This window comes from Peromyscus leucopus, chromosome 23 (genome assembly GCF_004664715.2).
Source record: "Peromyscus leucopus breed LL Stock chromosome 23, UCI_PerLeu_2.1, whole genome shotgun sequence".
Lineage (NCBI taxonomy): Eukaryota > Metazoa > Chordata > Mammalia > Rodentia > Cricetidae > Peromyscus > Peromyscus leucopus.
The window spans coordinates 29,296,737-29,316,271 of NC_051082.1; the positions used below are offsets into that span (position 1 = coordinate 29,296,737).

The 19,535-nt window shown below is 47.7% G+C and overlaps 1 pseudogene; it reads right to left on the reverse strand.

Annotated features, from left to right (window-relative positions):
• Window positions 1–6,696: 6,696 nt before the first annotated feature.
• LOC114687980 lies at window positions 6,697–18,431 on the reverse strand (annotated as a pseudogene).
• Window positions 18,432–19,535: the final 1,104 nt, after the last annotated feature.

Genomic DNA, 19,535 nt, shown 5'->3' on the forward strand with positions numbered 1-19,535 from the left:
CAGCAACAACCTTGGGCTGTAGAGATGGTTCAAAATGGTTAAGAGCACTGGCTGCTCTTCAGGAGGTCCTGAGTTCAACTCCTGAAACCACATATATCACAACCATCTATAATGAGATCTGGTGTCCTCTTCTGGCATACATGCAGGCATAACACTATATACATAATAAATAAATAAATAAATAAATAAATAAATAAATAAATAAATAAATAATAAAAAGAAAGTTCATCTTGACCGGCCAGTGGTGGCACCAGCCTTTAATCCTAGCACTCGGAAGTCAAAGCCAGGCCGATCTCTGTGTGTTAGAGCCCTGCCTGGTCTACATAGCAACTTCCAGGCCAGCTAAGGCTACATAGTGAGTCCTTGTCGCAAAAAAAAAAAAATCATTTTTGTTGGTATAAATGTATGTAATATAAGCTATATCATTTGAACTCTGCAATATACAGCTGAGTGGCTTACAGCACATTCATTCTGTGGAGCAGCCACCATCACTATTCAGTACCAGATGTGCGTGCACACATTGATGTATACATCTATATTACTTCTCTCCCAGAATGTCCCAAAAGAACAAAGCAAAAAACAAAGGTGTTGGAAGTACAGTGGTAGAATACTAACACAGAGGGGAACAGTCTAATCAGCCATTGACAAGGATAAAGTCAGACACTAGGAAAGTGTGTCCTGAGGGAGAAAGGCAGGTCAGCACCGAGGAGATGCCTCAGTCCTCAAGGACCTGCCTTGTGTCCTGGTTAGTTATTTTGTCAATGTGACACAAGCTGTAGTTATCTGGGAAGAGGAACCTCAACTGAGAAAAGGCCTCCATCAGATTGCCCTGATTGGTGATTGAGGTGGGAGGCTCAGCTCACTTGGGTGGTATCATGTCAGGGCAGAGGTCCTGGATGTTATAATCCAAGCAGGCTGAGCAAGCCATGGAAAGCAAGCCAGTGAGCAGCACCCCTCCATGGCTTCTGCCTCAGTTCCGCTTCCAGGTTCCTGCCTGGAATTCCTGCCCTGACTTCCCTTGATGATGGAAAGTGATTGGGATGTGTAAGCCAAATAATCATTTTCCTCCACAAGTCCTTTTTTCATGGTGTGTTTCACATCAATAGAAACTCAAACTAGGTCACCTTTGAGGCACAGAGATCTGAATCGCATCCCCAGGGACCTGTGTGTGTTGCCATGCACTTGTAATCCAGCACTTCAGGGGAGATAGGCAGAGCCCTGGGTTCACTGCCAGCTGGCCTAGACCACTTGGTGAGTTCAGCCCAGAGAAAGACCTCCAGAGAGAGAGAAAGACAGAGACAGAGACAGAGACAGAGACAGAGAGAGAGAGAACCCGAAGTCTTTTTGCTTAGACACCAAAGAGAAAATTGCAAAGGAGAGTACTATTGAATTGGCTACAAAAATGAAATCATGGAAAGAGAATTAATAAGCCAATCACAGGGTCTTTTCAATGCTTGTTGCACATATTTCTCTGGGTTTAATATCTTTTCCCTAAATGAGGATATTTTGCTCAGATAAAACATTTCTTTGGGTCTGTGCATGCAGCTCAGTGGTGGAGTGCTTGCCTAGGGTGCACGAGGCCCTGAGTCCATCTCAAGTGCTGCACACAGGAGTGGTCACACACCCTTGTTATCCCAGCACTTGGCAAGTGGAGGCAGGAGAGTCAGAAGTTCAAGGTCATCGTCAGCTATATAACAAGTTTGAGGCCAGCATGGACTAAATGAATGAGATTTTTGTCTTTTAAAAAATGGAAAGAAATTAAAAATGTCTTTTTTATCATTAATTTTAATATTTTAAAAACAATGGTCAGGAATATTCAGTTAGTGAACTAATTTTAAAAGTACTAATGGTAGAACTCACAGTAGAAGTGTGGTGTAACTCAATGGCAGAGCCCTTGTCTAGTGTGCAAGTGGCCTTGGGGACCATCTGAAGTCCTGCTAAAAGAAGAAAAGCATGGTGTGTCTGCCTGAAGCAGAGAAAGGCAAGGCTGCCTTAGACTGATTGACTGCCACGCAACAAATAGACTATTGCAAAGGTCAGGAGAAATTAGGAAAGGAGGAAGAGGGAGGAGGTGGAAGAACAGGAGCCATTTAGGGAAACATGTAGGAGACACAGGAAATGCAGATGTAAGGTGCCTGTCAGCTCTGGCTGTGGAGTTTATCCTGAACCAGCACAGGGTTAAGATGGTTAAGTGTTTTGTCAGGGGAGGCTGGTGGGTCTAACCTGGAAGGGACAAACCCACTTATCACTGGCATCGCTGTAATTGGGGATATAAATTATTTAACTATTAACTTAATATTTTATTTTCTAAAAATTTATTTTTTATTAAATTTTTGCATGCACATATTGGTACCTGAGTGTGTGTGTGTGTGTGTGTGTGTGTGTGTGTGTGTGTGTATGTGTGTCTTTGATTCTGTCTGTGTGTGAGGACCCAAAATTAAATTTGGATGTTCCTTCCTCAGATGTCATTCACCTTATCTGTAAGACAGACCACGTGAGCACCTGTAACCACAACACCATGGAGATGGAGACAAGAGGATCAATGGGCTTCACAGCCCATCAGCCTGGCCCCAAACAGTGAGCTCCAGGTTCAGTGAGAGACCCTGCCTCAAGGAATGAGGTAGATTTTACTAGAGAGGATCACTAATGTTCATACTTGGCCTTCCCAAGAACAAAAATGGGATATATGTACACACACACACACACACACACACACACACACACACACACAAAGCATGCATGCTTACACCTTATATACACAATGCACAAAATCATGACAGAAGGCAGGCAAATAAACAATAGTGTGAACTCGAGCAGAGGCCATGTGTCTGCTGGTTGAGAGACACTTGGAGGTAAAGCATCCATTTCGGGGCCTGTTCCTCACCAGAATGATCTTGTGCAGCTGTTGAAATCTGTTGGTCTCTGTGTCACTCTGTATAATGACTCAGTATATAGACTGGTCTATATACTGAGTTCTGGACCAGCCAGGAGTACATAGTGAGAATGTGTTCCCCCAAACAAGCAAACAAACAAACAAAAACAAGGACCAACTAACCAAACAAATAGTCCAAGGTACATGGTGTACTGAGTAGAAATAATGCCGAGGTTGTCCTCTGGCCTCCACAAACAGGAGCACACACTTCCTTGCACACACATGCAGCTGCACAGACACACATAATCATGCAAGGCTCGTTTCACAGCTGATTTGCCACCACATGTTTACAAAGTCCTCATCCTGAGTAAACATGGCCTCTCCAGGCATGGCTCTGTGACTCTTCAGATCCAGATTCTGATAGTGTCCCCAGCATCCAGACTCTGACACTATACCCAACAGTCTCAACACTCTCTATTTCTCTCTGAATCATCCAGTTCCAGAAACTCCCCTCAAATTACCCACAGTGCAGTTCCTGTGGGACCTGATCCTACAGATATCACCATTGATGAAAACTGTCCGTCTGTCCACCCATCCTGTCACACCACCTACCTTCCCAATCATGATTTGTTTACCCCAGGGATAACACAGACCCAGAGTCACCTGCCCAGACTGGGTCCCGGAGAGAGTGGAGGAGATGCTAGAGAGGGTGGAAGGATGGCGGCTGGTGGTGTAGACAGGACACTCAGGCTGCACCTGAGACTTTACATTAGCACAGTTGCCCCGCCCCATCTGACCTCTTCTTTATCCCCTAGGATGACATCATCATCTTCATCTCCTCATGTGCTGCCAACCTCAGCATGAGCACCTCCTGCACCCCTGCCAGGGGAGCCCCAAGAAGAGACTCTATAGTGTGTCCTAAAGACCCAGTGAGTGGGGCTGGGTGTCCAGCTCAGTCTCCTGCTCCTCTGGATGAAGTCTCCCAGCTTCTGCAGATAGCCAAGGCCTGGCACAGAAACTCACAGTTCACTGAGCTTGAGGTCACAGAAATGGAGAAACTCCCAATTTCCTTTGTAAAATTATATATATATTATTTAAAGAAAATATTAATTGTCACAGAATTTGTTTAAGTGAATCTAAAGAGGAAACTGGTGACATGTTCAAGTTCTTTGTCTACAACCAACGTGAGCTAATGGATGACCAGCTCCATAACTTCTCTGGATTTTTATGAGATTTGCTGTTCATTTGGTTTTGAAACAGAGTCTCATGTAGCCCAGGCTGACCTCAAACTCAGAAGGTACTAATGACAGCCTCCAGTTCATGGTCTTGGTATCTCTACAGTCAGTCATTGGATTACAGGCATAGGCCACCTTGCCTGGCTTCCTCTAGTACTTCTTTTAACTGACTGCTCAGGCCAGGGAACACAAATCCCAAACATTGGTAGCCATGCTAGAACCCATGAGTGCTCCCCATTCCAACAGTAATGTTCCTTCACCCTGAGGGGATTTGATCTAAACAGTGGTGAGAATGTCGGTGCTGTGAAGTCTTTGCTGTGGGCTCCTTTGCTGCTTCTCCCTTTTGAACAATGGAAATTGACATGGAGAGTCACATGACCACTGGAGTAACAGCTTTGAGGCTCCTTCCCTGTGCCAGCTTCCTGGAGGGAGGAGATGATGAACGGACACTCCCATAGATGCCTGGCCAGACCATCATCCTAGCAGCCTGCTTGTGTGAACAACGCAGGGATGCTCAGAGGAGACACCACCCAGGCTGTCAAGATCACGGTGACCCTGGCTGCTGCTGAGTTCAGATCTCCTGGTCTTTTGCCCTTGTCCATGTCCTTCTCCCTCTGCTTCCTTCCCCTGCCTTGAACCCATGTCACCTCCCTGCTTTCCCTGCTCTGCACTCACCATGCCTCCCTTTTGTCTCCCTTTGGCTCTCTAGCTCTCCCTGTGAGTGCAGGCTGCTGCCATCCTGCAGATTCAGCCTCAGGGTTCTAATCCTAGTCAGACTTCTGCTGCCTCTCAGGGTGCTGCTCTCCAGCTCTCAGATGCTCCTCTTACTATTGGAGGGCTGAGCCCTTGGGAAACCTGGACCCTTCTTATATGTGATTCATATACATGCAGGCAAAACAGCCATATACACAAATAGAATTATACCTTTTGTAAACAATGCCAGTAGCATCTCAGCCTCTAGTGAGACATCATGCTCTTTATACTGAATTTTATCTGGTGTAAGCTTGTGTAGATCTTATACCTGCTGTCACAATCACTGTGAGTTCATATGTGCAACTGACCTCTTGTGTTCAGAAATACTGTTTCCACACCTCTGGCTCTTACAAAGTCTTTTGCCCTGACCCTCCTTTCTCAAAGATGCTTGAGCCTTGGGAAGAGGGGTGTCGTATGTCCCATGAGGACTGAGATGCCACAGTCTCTTATTTACAGGACGTTGGCCAGTTGAGTGACTCTGTTGATTGTCACCTGCTGCAAGGAGAAGCATCTCTGACAAGGTTGAGAGACACACACATCTGTGGGGACAGCAGTGAAGTTGTTAGAGTCACTTTAAATCTGTGTCCATTAAGTAGAGGATGGGAGTGGATTTTCCTTAGGGCCTAAGATTTTTCTGCACACAGGTTTTGAACATTTTCACAGTTCTAGGTCTGGCTTCCAGTCTTCTATAAGAGCAGCAAGCTGTCCCAACTGCTGATCCATTCTTCCAGCACCTGACATTTCAGATACAAATGTACTAGGTAAGGCTCAAAAGTGTTCAGATTTGTTCAAGACCCATGTTGAACACACAGCTAACACAAGGCTGGAGTCCAAGTGTGACATGAAAGCCCATACTCCACATTCTATCCTTTCAGATGCTTTAAATATAAAAATACAGAAATCTGGCTTGTAAAACATCAGGATAGGTTAACTTAAAGGGACTCTCAAATTGTCCTTTGTTTTCTTTAGACCCTAAAAAAAAAAAAAAAATTAAGGCTCCTGAAAGCAAGGCCTCAGCTACCAACTTACCTGAGGAGAAGGAAATTAAAATTGTATCAAAGTGCCCTGCTTCACCAGCTCCACACGGGCCTTGTCCACTGGGAAAGGAAGGTCCTGGGCCTCAGGAGCCCCTGACACAGGAGGCAGCAAGTTTCCCCCTGAAGATGATGGTTCCAGTGACCTGGACTTGGAACAACTCATGGAAGACATTGGAGAGACAGAGGAGAGAGGGGAGTCGCAGCAGAGGGATGGCTCAGAAGAGTTTCTGGCGGGCCTCTTTGAGGAGTAGTGTGCTCTGGTCCTTCTACTGCTGACTGCCTCTCAGTGATCCTGAGCAGATGTTGAATGTCGGGGTTGATGACCTGCTCCAGGCTTCAGGTTAGAGCTGTGCACCATGGGTAATAAAGCAGGTCTCTGGGTCTACTGCTTAGGCTGTGCTTCCTTTCATGTGGCTATGGCAACCTGCCTTCTCTGGAAGGTATAGGAGGCTGGGGACAGCAGCAGGACCCAGGCCTGGGGAACCTTCAGAAAAGCATCTCTGTGGTCTTGACTCCCCTACTTCCTGGGGGTGACATGGCCTTAGGAAAGCATTGTGACCATCTGGTATTCAGTTCCCTGTCTCACACCATCTATCTAGGGTTGTTGCTGATGTCCAGTGTGGTGGTCCATGGGAACCAGTCACTGTGTACTGGTTATTACCCTCCCAGATGTGGGTGTACATCTTGTAGACTGGCTGCCAGCATTTGGGCATCCCCTGCCTTGGACAGCTAGAAAAAAAGTGATAGAGGAGGGGATCTTAGTAGGCCAGAAGTTAGGGGTCACACGAGTGACTCTTAATTAGATTCATTTAGACAAATTCTGTGGATTTTATTATTGTTGTGAGAAAAGTCTAGGAAGTTAGAAAAGCAAACTGGGAATTTCTAACTTTCTCTGAGCTCAAACGCCCTCATGTGTGGATTTCTGTCTCTGGCCATGGGTATCAGTGACCCATGAGATTTTGTCTCTGGCTGTGGGTATCAGTGGAAGCTGGGAGTCTTCCCACTAGAAACACACGTGACTCTGAGATTGTCACCCAGACCCACTCATTTGGTCTTTACGATGGAGTACACAGTCTCTTCCTGGGGGGTCTTCATGGACGGGCTGGCAGGGTGGTGTTCCTGGGGAGGGTGGGCTTGAGCGGGCAATGGAGGCGTACACGGTGTTGTTATCCTGTGGGGACAAGAGGTTGGATGGCAGCAGTCCAGCTGTGGCCACCGTAAAGCAGCAGCGGCAGCCTGAGTGTCCTTACCATACCTGCAGCAGCTACAGCCTGAGTGTCCTGCCCACACCTGCAGCAGCTGCAGCCTGAGTGTCCTGCCCACACCTGCAGAAGCTGCAGCCTGAGTGTCCTGACCACACCTGCAGCAGCTGCAGCTTGAGTGTCCTGCCACACCTGCAGCAGCTGCAGCCTTAGTGTCCTGCCCACACCTGCAGCAGCTGCAGCCTGAGTGTCCTGCCCACACCTGCAGAAGCTGCAGCCTGAGTGTCCTGTCACACCTGCAGCAGCTGCAGCTTGAGTGTCCTGCCACACCTGCAGCAGCTGCAGCCTTAGTGTCCTGCCCACACCTGCAGCAGCTGCAGCCTGAGTGTCCTGCCACACCTGCAGCAGCTGCAGCCTGAGTGTCCTTCCCACACCTGCAAGAGCTGCAGCCTGAGTGTCCTGTCACACCTGCAACAGCTGCAGCCTGAGTGTCCTGCCCACACCTGCAGCAGCTGCAGCCTGAGTGTCCTGTCACACCTGCAGCAGCTGCAGCCTGAGTGTCCTGCCCACACCTGCAGCAGCTGCAGACTGAGTATCCTGCCCACACCTGCAGCAGCTGCAGCCTGAGTGTCCTGCCCTTCCTGCAGCCTCCACCCTTCTGCCTCCTTCTTCAACATCCCTTTAACTTCCCTCAGGCCTGAGTCTGAGTGGCTTACCTTGGTGTTCACTTTGAGGTCCATATATTGCCCTAGAGAAAAGGAACACAGAGTGCTGAGGTCAAACTGTGACAGGAAGGGAGTCAGATGGCTGGGAGTTCCAACAGTGAGGTGAAGACCTTGGTTACATGGGAGGGACAGGGTGAAGGAGGGAAAGGTAGAAATACTGAGGGATGCTCATGTAAGTGTGGGGTCTTGGGAGAAGACGGCAGCGAGGTGGGGAAACAGGAAGCTGGCAGAATTTACCTTCAGGTTCAACATTGTCAGTGTTTTCAATGAGGTCCCTGCACAGGAACAAATGGACAACATATCAGAATCTGGACAAGACAGGGTTAAGACATCAGGTGCTGGGCTGCAGAGATGGCTCAGTTAGGAAAGTAAGTGTCACATAAACAGGAAGTCCTGATTGCAGACCCAGCACCCACAGGATGCTGGATGCTGGAGAAGCAGAGACAGGCAGATAAGTCCCTGGAGTTCACTGGCCCGGACTAACAGAAGAGCTCTAGATTTGGTGAAAGACCCTGTCTCAAAAGATAGAGTGGAGGGCTGGAGAGATGGTTGATCTGGCAAAGTGCCCACTTCACAAACATAAAGACCCAAATTTAGGTTACCAAGAACCCATGTGAAAAAAGCTGGACACAATGTACCTGGAGGGTGGTGATAGAGAGAGGAGGATCTCATTGAAGCTCATTGTCTGGGCAGCCTGGCCAAAGTGATGAGCTTCAGGTTAGTGAGAGACCCTGCCTCAAAATAAATATTAAATAAATGTGGGAGAAACTGAGGGGAGTCACTACATATTCCTCTGGCCTCCACACACATGTACAAGTGCACACACATGCACACACACACACACACACACACACGAACACAAACAGAATGGAGAGAAACTGAGGAAGACACACCACTGATCTCTGGCTTCCACACACATGGACACACGTGGATGTGCACCTGCACATGTACACACAGGAACAGTAACTACACACACAGAACTCCACATGGTGGGCATGCTTATAATCTCAGTGCTCAGGAGGTGGAGACAGGGGACTCCTGAAGTTCAAAGGTCAACCAACCTAGTCCAGCTGGTGAGTTCCAGACCAGTGCAAGACTCTGAACAAAACCTAAGAACAACAACAAAAAAACCCCAAAACCCAAGGAGAAATGACTTTGTGGGTAAGGCCAGACCATGAAGACTAACAACTTGAGTTTCATCCCAAGGATCCACAAGGTGGAAGGAAAAAGAAAGCTCTCAGAAGTTGTCCTGTGATCGCCACATGTGGGCCATGTCAAGTCATATCCACACACATGGATACAGATAAAATGTAATAAAATAATTATTTAAAAGAGTGGATGGCACTGGAGAACACACCACACACACACACACACACACACACACACACACACACACTCACACACACACAACACACAGGAGGCTGGATCCCTCTCAATGGTCTCTGCCATCCTCAGTGACTCAAGATGACATCACGGTGTTTGGCCCTCAGAATTAGACTTTCTCTGGAAGAGAATGAAAGAGCATTGGGAAGGTGGCCTGGCCGAGGTCTCTCAGCACTAGTTGAAGGGGAGTCATTCTAGGAAATCTGCTTGCCCTGGGCGGGAAAAGAGACTAGAAATAGCAAGAACTGAGTCTATTCTCTCTGACTACCTGGAAAACTAGAAGGCAAGGAAGTTTCAGATCTCCTGGTAGGTGCTCAGGCTGGGTTCGGTAAGAAAAATCCTGAGATGGGACTGGAGGAAGGGCATCTGGCCAAAGAAGCCACAGGGAGAGGAGAGATGGAGGAAGCTGGGATGCAGTGTTGCTGTGGATGGTTGAATTATCTGCACAAGGCCCTGGGTTCCATCCCAGCACCTCATAAACCGGGTGTGGTACGATCCCTGTCCTTCCAACAGTTGGGAGGTGGAGGCAAAAATCAGAAATTCAAGGTCATCCTTGGCCACAGAGTGAGTTAGAGGCCAGCCTGGGCTCATTGAGACTCTTTCTCAGAAAAAAAGGGGTGGGAAGAGGAAGGTTCAGAGCAGGCCATGTACAGTAGGAAAAGAAGAGGCAGGAGAGAAGGGTGGAGATGTTGGGAGGTGAAGAGAAAAGGGTAAGAGTTGTGGAAGATCTGGAACAAAGGATTCTGGGGCAGCGGGGCTCACTGACCATAGAGAAAGACAGAGAGAAGAAAGGGAAGGATGGGAGAGCTGTTGAATCCAGGCAGATGTTCAAGGCTGAGAGGAAACAGAGACAGAGAGGGCAGCCCAGGAAATGGAAGGAGAGAGGGAGGAAGAATGAGTCCTAAAGGGGGTGTTGTTCTGGGAAGGAGACTCCTGATACCCTGCACTCCTTGTCAGTGTGTGAATCTGGTGGCCCTGAGGAGGGAGATGTCATAGGCGAAAAGGAGGGAGCAGACAGGATGAGTCAGTGGTTAGGGAGATGTGAAGGGTCATATGTGTGGTTTTCCTTTTTTATGTTATTTGAAGGGGCTGGAGGGATGGCTCAGTGGTTAAGAGCGCTGGCTGCTCTTGCAGAGGACCCGGATGGCGCTCACCTGGCTGGGGTTTCGGCTTTAGTCCTCTGTCCTATGGGGAAGAAACAGTGTCAGTGTGACATCAGTGCTGACCCTCCACCATCCCTCTCAGCTGTCCTCTGTGTGCAGACCACCTTCAGAGGACAGGGGAGCAGAGAACCTGCCCCAGGCAGTCAGAGAGGAGCCTGAGCTCCCTCTGCTGGGCTGTGTCCTACACAGCAACCTCCCCAGATCTCTGCTAGGTCCATGTCCACCCCTGTCTCCTCTGCTTCCTTCACCAACCTTGAGTTCCCTCACTCCACACCTGCCTCATCTACTCTGCATTCACCAGCCTTCCTTTTTGTGACTTTAGAGACCGTCTTTTTCTGGATTATATTTCACTCTACTGGTCTGTTTGTCTTGGTCCATACTATGCTGTTTTAGTGATTATATATATATATATATATATATATATATATATATATATATATATATATATATATATATTGCCACTTATTTATTACGTGGAAGGGTGTGCCACAGTTTATATGAAGGTCAGAGGGCAACTTGGGGCCATCAGTTTCCTCCACCATGTGGCTCCAAGGCTTGAACACTGACATCTTTTACCCTCTGAGGGCTACGGTATTCTTTAGAAAAGTCTATTATTCATTTATTTTTTTTATCTACAGTAGGTTTTTAGTTTTTTGTTATTGTTTTGTTTTTAGAATTTTAAATTTATCTGCACATGAGATGCCTACGTTATTGAGGAGAGGTCTTCAGACAGACCTTCAGCCCGAGTTACAGGCGGTTGTAAACTGCCTGATGTGGGTGCTGGAGCAGAACTCAGGTTCTCTGCCAGAGCAGCCAGTGCTCTTAACTGCAGAGCCATCCCTCCAGCCTCCTGTTGCAACTTGGATAAACTCTGGTATCAGGCAGGGTGAGTGCTCCATTACTGGTCATTTTTGTTGTTATTTTATCTCATTTTGTTCTCGAGAATATATGTGAATTTGAGAAGAAGAATTATTTTTCAAAACTCCCATTGTAGTTTAGATAAGAATTATATTGAATTTACTGATTATCTTTGTAGTACAGACATCTTTTTAAAAAAAATCCTTAATTCATTATTATTGTATGACTGTTTGCCTGCTGGTATTTCTGTTTGCCACACATGTGTCTGGTGCCTGTGGCAGTCAGAAGAGGGCATCAGATCCCCTGGAACAGCAGTTACAGGTTATTGTGAGCCATTGTCTGGGTGCTGGAATCAAACCCTGGTCCTCTGCAAGAGCAGCCAGTGCTCTTAACAAATGATCTGTCTCTCCAGCCTCCTAATACAGACATCTGAACTAATTTTTCTATTTTAAGAATGAGATGATTCCTACTCACCCGCTTCCTCTTTCTTTCAACAATGTCAGCCACTGTGTTTTGGAGAACAAGTCATTTGGTGCCTTAGTTTAGGCTTTTTCATTGAACCTCCCCCCCACCCCCCTGAGACAGAGTTTCTCCGTGTAGTTTTTTTTTTTCTTTGCGTGTCCTGGAGCTTGCTCTGTAGTCCAGGCTGGCCTCCAAGTCACAGAGATCCGCCTTTCTCTGCCTCCTGTGTGCCTGGATTAAAGGCGTATGCCACTTCTGCCCGGCCTTCCCTAAGTGTTTTTAGATTATAATTTTAGTTTTAGAGATTTATTTTCATTTGTGTGTGTGTATATGTGTGCATGATTGTGTATGCCATCCTGTTCCCATGTCCAAGGAGGCAGCAGAGAGCCCTGGGTGCCTGAAGCTAGACTTACAGGAGGTTGTGAGCTGCTCCATCTGGGTGCTGGGAACTGAACTGGGGTCCTCTGCCAGAGCAGCAAGTGCTCTTAACTCCTGAACCATCTCTCTATGTTTTCTTTTGACTTATAAATACACTTTATTTGTTTGTTTTTTGACAGCTCTGTGAGATCCACACAGGCACGTCTAATAGATCCCCAACTCAGCTGGTTAGCCCACTCCTAACTAACCTGAACAATTAAATTGTTTTGTTTAATTGTTGTGGTTTAGTTAGGGTTACATTTGAATGAAAAATCTTCATAACAGGCTCACCTACCTGAAATCTTTGTCATATTTGAGAGGTTATGGACCATTTAGGAGGTGCAGCCTTCTGGAAGAGTTATGTGTCACTGGAGGTGCCTTTGGAGAATGTATTGCCTCCCCTCACTTCCAGATTTCTCCCTGGTTTTCTGCATGTGTTGCAGATGTGACTTCTCAGTGTCCTGCTTCAGCTGCCCCTCCACTATTAACCTTCCTTCTGGACCACAAGCCAAATCCAATTCTTCCTTCCACAAGTTACTTTTGATCTCGATGTTTTATCACCACAGTGGAAAAGTAACCGCCATTACACACTCTCAAACAGACTTCCTCTTTCAGTTCCTATATGGCTTGGTTGTTTCACCAGAGTGTTTCTCAACACACTTAGACTTGTCCCTGTTCCCTGGTCCCCGTGTCATCCATCTAATCACTGAGTGTTTGTTTGAGGTCTTCCACACCCAAGGACGACTTTGAACTACTGATCCTCCTGCCTGCCCCTTCCACACACTGGAGTTACAGACATGCACTACCACACCAGGCTAATCACAAAGTCTGAAAGCTTTTGCCTCAACATTTTCCTGGTTCTGGCCATTCATCCCCATGTGCAGCTCCACTGTGGCAAAGTGACACAGCCTGGTCCCCTCCAGTCTGTCCTCTGCACCCTAAGACTGTGATGTCAGAATCCAGCTGCTGCTCAGGGCACAGCACCGCCCTTCACCTCTCACAGAGACACTGCTGTCCAGACACTGTTCTCTCTAGCTGACCTGCTTCCATCCAGGTCCAGGGTTTCTCACCTGGGCAGTGATTTTAGTCAATGACGGTATTAGTGACCACACATCCTGTTCCCTCTCCTGCCTCCTTCCTGATTCAGCTTGTGCAGTGAAACCATCCCTATCCCCAGAAGGATATAAAAAGAACTCCCCTTCCCTCTTTGGAGTCCCTGCCATGTGGGTGGAGCCTGAAATCTCCTTAAGTACCCTGCCATGTAGATATCTACATTCTTGTCTGTCCATAACATCGATAACCTTCAGTAAACTCCTTCCTCCCCGGTAATCTGTCTCAGTGACCCTCTTGAATCCCCATCTGAGAATTTCACACACACTGATGTCACCATAGCAGGATGCTGTGGAGGCCACTGCATTTTTCCTCTGGTATGAGAGACTTGGGGACCTGAATTATCAGGTTCCCTCTGGTCATTTCCTGCCTCCCCCACCAGCACCGCACTGTTCAAGAGTTTCTGAAATGGTTTCCCTTTCCTAGAAGGCCAAAGAGTGTCCTCTACATGACTCCCAGCCCTTTTCTGGCTATTTCCTGGAAGGAGGAGGGCTAGTCTTGAAATCCAGGCTAGTCTTGAACTCAAGATCCTCCTGCCTCCACCTCCCAGCACACTTACTGAGGTGTGGATCACCACTGGCTGCCAGTGTTTTCATTTTTTAATTGTATTAGATGTTTTTATGCACCATGTGTGTGAGTGTGCACACACCATGGTGTGGGTGTGTTAAAGGACAATGTCCAGGACTCAAGCACATTCCTGACTCAGCCATGCCCTGACCCTGGCATCTGGGCTGTCGTCAATCCCCTTCCAGGACTCTGGTGTGGACTGTTCTCGGAAACACTCAGGACGTGTGATGGGGTGCAGTCTTGGACCACTTACCTTTCCTTCTCCTCCACCTGAGGAACACTGTCAAACCCAAAACCCCAGCCAGGAGTACAGCAGCAGCCACTGCCAACCCAACTCTGGTTCCCAGTCCCAGGGTCTGACTCTTCCCGCTCTTCTTCCCTTCTGTGGCTGTGAGTGCAGTTCTGGTGAGTGCAGTTCTGGTGAGTGCAGTTCTGGTGAGTGCAGAAGTTGCAGAGGTGGGGCTTGGAGAGTTGGTCCTGGGGGCTGGGAGGAGACAAAGGAAGTCAGCATTGAACATGATTGGGAAGTGTAAGCCAAATAAACCTTTTCCTCCCTAAGTTCTTTGGTCATGGAATTTTCACAGCAATAGAAACTCGTACTAGGACACCTGCTGGCTCCTGAGTCCCAGGTAATGCACTCTGTTCTATTTTTCAAGTCGTCTTTTGAATGCCCAGAGTGACCTGCTGAGGGATGATTTCTGTCCAGGATGTTGCAATCTGTCTCCTGCAGTGCCAACTCCATTTCCCCAATAGCAGTGATTGTACCCTGCTCTCACAGAGTTTGGGCACTTCCTGTGCAGAACAGCCTGGGGCTTTGGTTTGTGTAAGTGGAAATTTCTGTTTCTTCAACAGTTCTTAAATACCTGGCAGCTGCTTCCCAAATTACCACCCAGAGAATTACATAATTAATATATATTATATTATATTAATATAACTATATATAAATGTTCTGCTGGTAGCTCTGGCTTATTACTAACTGGCTCTTACACTTAAATTAACCCATAATTTTTTATCTATATTTAACTTGGTACCTTTTCTCAGTAGGGCAGTCTCATCATGTCTCCTCTGTTTCTGCCTGAGAACTCCTGATCCAACACTTCCTCTTCCCAGCATCCCCAGAGACCTGTGTGTGTTGCCATGCACTTGTAATCCCAGTAATTCAAGGGGGAAATAGGCTGGTCACTGGGACACACTGCCAACTGTCCTAGGCTACTTTGTGAGTTCAGCCCAGAGTAAGATCCATCAAAGGAAACATAGGAAGAGAGACAGAGAGACAGAGAGCTAGAGAGAGGGAAAGAGAGACACAGAGAGAAATCTATCACTAGGGGTCTCTTTGATTAGACATGAAAGAGAAAACATGCAAAGAAGAGTACTATTGAATTTGGCTACAAAAATGAAATTATGGAAAGAGAATTAATAAGCCAACCACAGGATTCCTTTCAATACTTGTTGCAAATATTTCTCCAGGTGTGATATCTTTGCCCTAAATGAGGATATTTTGCTCAGATGAAACATTTCTTTCTTTCTTTCTTTTTTTTTTTTGAAACATTTCTTTTGAGGTCTGTGGATGCAGCTCAGTGGTGGAGTGCTTGCCTAGGGTGCACGAGGCCCTGAGTCCATCTCAAGCAGAAGACACAGGAGTGGTGAAACGCCATTTTGGTCGCAGCTCTTGGGAAAGAGTTCAAGGCCATCTTAGGTTATATAGCAATTTGAGACTAGCAAGGACACATGAGACTCTGACTTAAAGAAATGGAAAAAAAAGAAAAATGTCTTTTTATCATTAATTTAATAATTTTAAAAACAATAGGCAAGAATATTCAGTTAATGAATTAATTTTAAAAATGCTGATAAAAAATACTGATGAAGAACTCACAGTGGAGGTGAGGTGTAAGTCAATGACAGAGCCCTTGTCTAGTGTGCATGTGGCCTTGGGAACAACAAAAAACATGGTGTGTCTTCCTGAAGCAGAGGAAGGCATGGCTGCCTTAAATTGATTGTTCTACAAGCACCTAATAGATTATCCCAAAGGCTGGAGACATTAGGAAAGGAGGAAGAGGGAGAGGCTGGAAGAACAGGAGTCATTTAGGGAAACGTGTAGGAGACACAGGAAATGCAGATGTAAGGTGCCTGGTCAGCTCTGGCTGTGGAGTTTATCCTGAACCAACACAGGGTTAAGATGAGGACTGGTTTGCCAGGGGAGGCGGGTGAGTCTAACCTGGAAGGGACAAACCAATTTATCACCTGCACTGCTGAGAATTGGTGATATAATAATGATAATAGATTATTATTTGACTATTAATTTTATAATTTATTTTCAGCAGTGGTACATGAATGTGTGTATGTATTTGTGTATCTGTGTGTGTGTTTGTGTGTGTGTGTGTCAGAGGTTAACCTTGGGCATTCCTTCCTCAGATGTCATTCATCTTATTTGTAAGACAGACCACGTGAGCACCTGTAACCACAACACCGTGGAGATGGAGACAAGAAGATCAATGGGGCTTCACAGCCCATCAGCCTGGCCCTAAACAGTGAGCTGTAGGTTCAGTGAGAGACCCTGCCTCAAGAGAATAAGGTGGGTCTTCCCAGAGGAGGAATCCCAATGACCATCCACTGTGGCCTTCCCAAACACAAAAATGAAATACACCCCCCACATACACGTGAACCCATGCAAACACACACACACACACACACACACACACACACACACACACACACACACCTTTACACCATATGTACACACTCCACAAAATCAAGACAGAAGAGAATAAGCAATAGTGTGAACTCAAGCAGAGGCCACGTGTCTACTGGTTGAGAGATGTTTGGAGGTAAAGGGTCCCTTACGGGGCCTGTTCCTCACCAGCATGACCTTGGGCAGGGCTTGCATTCTTCATGTCTCCATGTCTCTCTCTGTATAATGACCACGAGAGTGCCCAACAGTGGTGACAGGTGGCTGGGGTAATGTCCACACAGTGACTAGGTTGGGCCTGTGTGCACTCTGTGTGGAAGCTGCAGTTACAGCTGCCATGGAGGAGGAGAAGTGACCAGAGAACTTGATCATGGTGAGAACATGAGAGTCTGTGCCGGAATGTGGGGGATGGGGAGGAAGGAGGGGAAGAGGGAAATGAGGGAGGGAAAAAAGAAACTGGGGCAGGGAGAGGTGAGGGATGTGTCTAGAGACTGGTGAAGTGGGGAGACCCAGAGGAGGAGGGGTACCCAGGACCAAAATGCCCCTACTGTGGAAGGCACGAGATATGGTGTAAAGTCTAGATCTAACGGAGACCCTGACACAGGACCAGGTGAAGGCTGCTCTGTCCTGGAGAGGCCAGATCCACGTGGATTTGTGTCAACGAGGGTGGGGTGGGCAGGGCGGTAGTCAGTTTGGAGGAAGGAGCAGGAGACTGGGCCATCTTGGAAGAGCTGAGACTGGGGGTGGGGTGGATCTGAGGGCAATGAGGGGCAGCTCAGAGAGAGCAGCTAAGGTTTGTGGATGGTTGTGGGGAAGAGGAAAGGTGGAGTTGTCAGAGCTCTGGGGAGGGGACAGAACACATGAGAGGAGTTTGTGGGAAGGAACAGAAGTGTAAGATCTCTAATGACATCTATGGTACAAGGAAGTCAGGGTCACCAGTGCCTGACCTGGGATGTGTTCACCAGGAGTGATGGTGAGGTTGGTCCCATTAATTGACTGCCAGAACTTAATGCCTTCTCTTGTGTTCAGAAGAACTCGGCAGAAGTACACTGTCTGGTCCTTCTTCTTCAAGTTCAGGATTTTGAGGACTCCAGATGTCTCAGGCTGTGTCCAGTTCAGGATGAGCCTCTTCTTGAAATGTTTATGTATGAAAGGTGGCATGGAGTTGTAGATAAAGTCCCCATGGAAGTCCTCCCATCTCCAGAGAATCCTCATCTGTGGATCCTCTGCCAACTCCCAGGGAAAGTAGAAGGAGAAGGGGATCTCGATGGAGCCGCCCTGGACACCAGAGAGGCGTGCTGGTTGGTTGACACCAAAGGTATTTTCTCTGTTGGATCCTGCTGAGTTACCTGGGAAGAATGGGGAGCATTTGAAAACACTTCAGGGGTTAGAAAGTACAACCCAGAATTTCTGACTCTTCACCTACTGGTGGGTTAGGACACAGGCAAGGACTGTCCTTATGTCCCACTGTCCTATATAGACAACGACAGATAAGGCTTGTTGGGCTAGACCCACTCTGAGGATGAGCTCTCTCTTGGCCACAGGGCACCCTCTGGCTCCTCTAGCAGAGCCCTGTCCACATGACAGCCTGGTCTTCCCAGCCCCACTGGCCCCTCCTGTGGTTAGGGCAGAGTCCCTGCTAACAAGGTCCCCACCACTCACCAGCTTGCAGACAAGCAGCTGACATCAGCAGAAGCAGGATCCAAGCCATGGCCTGATTCTCTCCAGGAAGTGAGACCAGCAGAGCCATTAGGCAGGAGAGGAGTCCTGTGCAGGGACCCTGAGGTGCTCAGGAGTCAGGAAGAATCAGTGTAAAGGGCCACACAACTCCAGGGCCTTCTCATGTGGAGGACAGAGTGGGGCAGGACTTCCCCATCTCCACCTCCTTGTGACCAGAAACTTCCTTCATGATTCTGGCTTCTTCTTTCTCATGGTGCAGAAGATCCACCCTGTGGTCACTGACAGGATGGCCCTGCCCTGGAGCCCAGATCCTATTTTTAGCTGGAAGATATGGAATTGGCCTCACCAGGCCGGGCTCCCATTCCCTGTCTATCCAGTTTTGCCCATTTCCTATGTAATCACTGTTTCCTTCACTCCTCACAACCCCTCCTCATGTTTCTCATTATGTCTTCCACCATGCTGGTTCTCTGTCTCTGTCTCTCTGTCTCTGTCTCTCCCTTTCTCCCTTCCTTTCTTCCCTCCCTCCTTCCCTGTCTCCCTCCTCTCTCTAATAACCTCAGGCACAGAAGTGGTCAGTTTCTGCTCACTTCAGACTCAGTGAGGATGGAGGTGATGAGGAAACACATTCAGTCCCAGCCCTAGCTTGGTGTCCCCACCACCATCTGCTCTTTGTCCTCTTCTTGTCCTTTAGGGACTCTTCACAGCACTGAGCAGAACCAAGGCCCAGTGGACACTCTCACCCTGGCCTGCTCACTGCTGCCGAGTCTGTAACTGCCCTGGGCTTCCTGGGTGATCGTCTCCCTCCCCTAGACAGTGACTCCAAAGCTACTCCAGTTTCTGAAGACTTTCTACATCCCACCAACCTTCACACACCTCAGAAGAGGATGCCATGGATCAGAGAAGCCCTGGCACATGTCACATGACTGCCACATGGCAGGTTGACTGGACTTCATCCCATCAAGGACTTGCAGTCCTCCACTCCACACAGACTTAGGCTGCCTGCCCCGTGCAGCATCTGAACTCCCCTCAAAGACCAGAGATCTGCTGATGGGTAACCAGGAGACTATTCCCAAAAAGCACTTGAGTGACTGTGGCTGCGGCTGCTCTAGAACCTTCTTTGGATGAAGTGAGCAATGAAAGGTCAGACTGGCAATGCATCCCTTATAACACATTGCCTGGCACATCTCTGAGTGTGGACACAACTGGACTGTACTGTTGTGAAGGTGTGTGACGTGGGGGGGGGGCTTGTCTGGATTCAGGGCTTGTTCAGTAGGAACAAGGTTCCATAAGTTCTGTGACAGGGTTCCATAAGTTCCATGGTAGACAAGATTGTACCAGAGGAAGTGGCATCATTCTCTCTGGGTGACATGTGCAGAGGCGACTTC